The sequence below is a fragment of the Limulus polyphemus genome, unplaced genomic scaffold, assembly GCF_000517525.1.
Source record: "Limulus polyphemus unplaced genomic scaffold, Limulus_polyphemus-2.1.2 Scaffold15359, whole genome shotgun sequence".
NCBI lineage: Eukaryota > Metazoa > Arthropoda > Merostomata > Xiphosura > Limulidae > Limulus > Limulus polyphemus.
In genome coordinates, this window is record NW_013680969.1 from 2,766 (window position 1) to 5,262 (window position 2,497).

At 33.4% G+C, this 2,497-nt stretch overlaps 1 long non-coding RNA gene across 1 annotated transcript in view; it reads right to left on the minus strand.

Moving 5' to 3' along the window:
• Positions 1-2,376, minus strand: part of LOC111084258 — a 4,095-nt gene extending 1,719 nt beyond the window's left edge. Inside the window, exon 1 of the long non-coding RNA XR_002609465.1 lies at positions 1,448-2,376. This is a non-coding gene — a long non-coding RNA (uncharacterized LOC111084258). The remainder of the gene's footprint in view (positions 1-1,447) is intronic.
• Between the last annotated feature and the right edge of the window lie 121 nt (positions 2,377-2,497).

A 2,497-nucleotide genomic window follows, 5' to 3' on the forward strand; every position in this document is an offset into this window, starting at 1 on the left:
TACTCCATCTATGACGTGAGACTACTCCATCTATGACGTGAGACTACTCCATCTATGACGTGAGACTACTCCATCTATGACGTGAGGCTATCTATGACGCGAGATTATCTATGACGTGAGACTATCTATGATGTGAGGGTACTCCATCTACCTACTTTCAACAATCTGATCCTTTTATAATTCTTTTTCTTCCAAATTCAGGTGTAATATACAATACTTTGACACTTAACATTACAGTTCTAGTACCTCTAGTCACTGAATTACAAATTAATGGATGTATCATGTCACACATTGAATGGTGTCTGAGTTACAACGGTGTCATAAGTTAAAATGATATATTTCCCGTTCTACTCAGATCTGTAATGCTGTGGTATAGGAATATAAAATATAAGCCAAAACTTTGAGTGTTGTAAAACAAAGTGGCTTGAATAAGAATCATAATTTTATAATCTGTAAAATCTTAAAAATTTGTTGGACTGAGTAAGCTTGTTTGTAACTATTACATGAACTGAGTGATTAAGTAAATGTACTTTTTTTAATTATTACTTCATAATACATAAAAACATCAATCCAAACCTAAATATAAGGTTTAACAAGTTTGGTTCCTCCAGACTACTTGTGTAATTAAGAAATAATAACTAAATCTTTATTACACTTTACCTGTTTGAAAATAATACGTTTATGAAATAATTCAAGATTATAAAACAGAACTGGACTCAGTACGAGTGTATTAAACCCACGTTCTAAAAAGCAAGTTTTAAATAGAGAAAGGGTTGTTAATAAAGTTTAGTGTAATAAAATGATCAAGCTTCTAGATTTCACTTAATAAATAACTTTGTATTACTATTTTCAGCTGGATGTTATTAACAATTCAAAGAGGTATATTTTTTTTGTTGAATTTTCATGCAAGGCTACTCTAGGGCTATCTGCACAAGCCATATCCTGATTTAGAAGTGATAGACTAGAGTAAAGGCACCTAGTCACTGACTGCAAACTAAGACTTGAGCCATCCTTTACCAAAAAATAGTCGGATTGACCATCATATTATAATACCTCCATGGCTTAAAAGGTAAGCATGTTCAGTTGACGGGTTCCGATTCAGCAACCCACAAATTGTGAGTACAGCACCCTAACCATCAGGCCCCAAAGAGCTGGGAAGCAGATGTTACTATTAGCCTCTGTTAAGATTATTTACCATTGCGAGTACAGTACCCTAACCATCAGGCCCCTAAGAGCTGGGAAGCAGATGTTACTATTAACCTCTGTTAAGGTTATTTACCATTGCGAGTACAGTACCCTAACCATCAGGCCCCTAAGAGCTGGGAAGCAGATGTTACTATTAACCTCTGTTAAGGTTATTTACCATTGCGAGTACAGTACCCTAACCAACAGGCCCCTAAGAGCTGGGAAATAGATGTTACTATTAACCTCTGTTAAGGTTATTTACCAATGCAAGATTTTCTAGTGTCAGAATTGGGTTCAATTTGGAGATCCATTTGTTTATCCACTCCTTGTCCCTTCTAAAAAAAACATGAGAAAAAAAATTACATTGTATACAGCTCATAATTCACCAAATATTGAAAATGAGAAACCAATAAAACAAATTTTATTAATATTTTTTTAAAACACAATTACGGTATGATTCACAACATTCTTGTGGTATTATTACAACTTTCAGCCTTATATTATTAACTGTACAATTACTAAGTTATCTTTATATCACTGCATTTTTCTTTAATATCATAAAGAGATAAAGGATATGAAGTAAAGTATCCTCGTCCAAAATATATAAAACATAATAAAATTGAGCCAATTTATAACTCTAGTGGTCAAAAAGTAGTTGCCACATGGGTTTCCAAAACTTATTTGATCAAAAATAGATTGTTACTTTAGAATTTTGAAGTATTAACTTGTTTTTATAATATTTTGTGCAAAAATTTGAGTATTTAAACTCCACATACTTTAACATCAGTTGGTATCTTAGTCAGCTCATTTAAACATCACTATTAAAAATTGTTATCTAAAGAAATTATAATTATTAGAATTAAAATCAATAACAAACAGGTACTTACCTCTGACATACTAAAAGATTTTCCTTGGGAAGCTTGATTTGGGTATAAGACCTTCCAAGAAAACAATGTATGTGAAGCATCAAGAGCATAAATGTTACGTATCGTCAATAAGGAAAGAAGCAAAGAAATACAAGCATAAACCCAAGTTACATTTTGGGCAGTGTCTATAAACTTAGGGTCATTAAGAGGAAAGGATTGAAAGAGGTTCTTGGACAATGGGACAAGAGGAACTGATGTCTTCCAGAGGATTTGAAAGTTGCAGGTAAAGCAGCTCTTCAACCAGCTATAGATAAAACCTGAAGCTGATTGCCCTGATACTCGGGTTATTGCTGCTAAAGGTCCTTATTTCTTCCACCTTCTTCCTTATTTCTTCCACCTTCTCCTGATACTCGGGTTATTGCTGGAATCACCCTTTAGCTGATTCC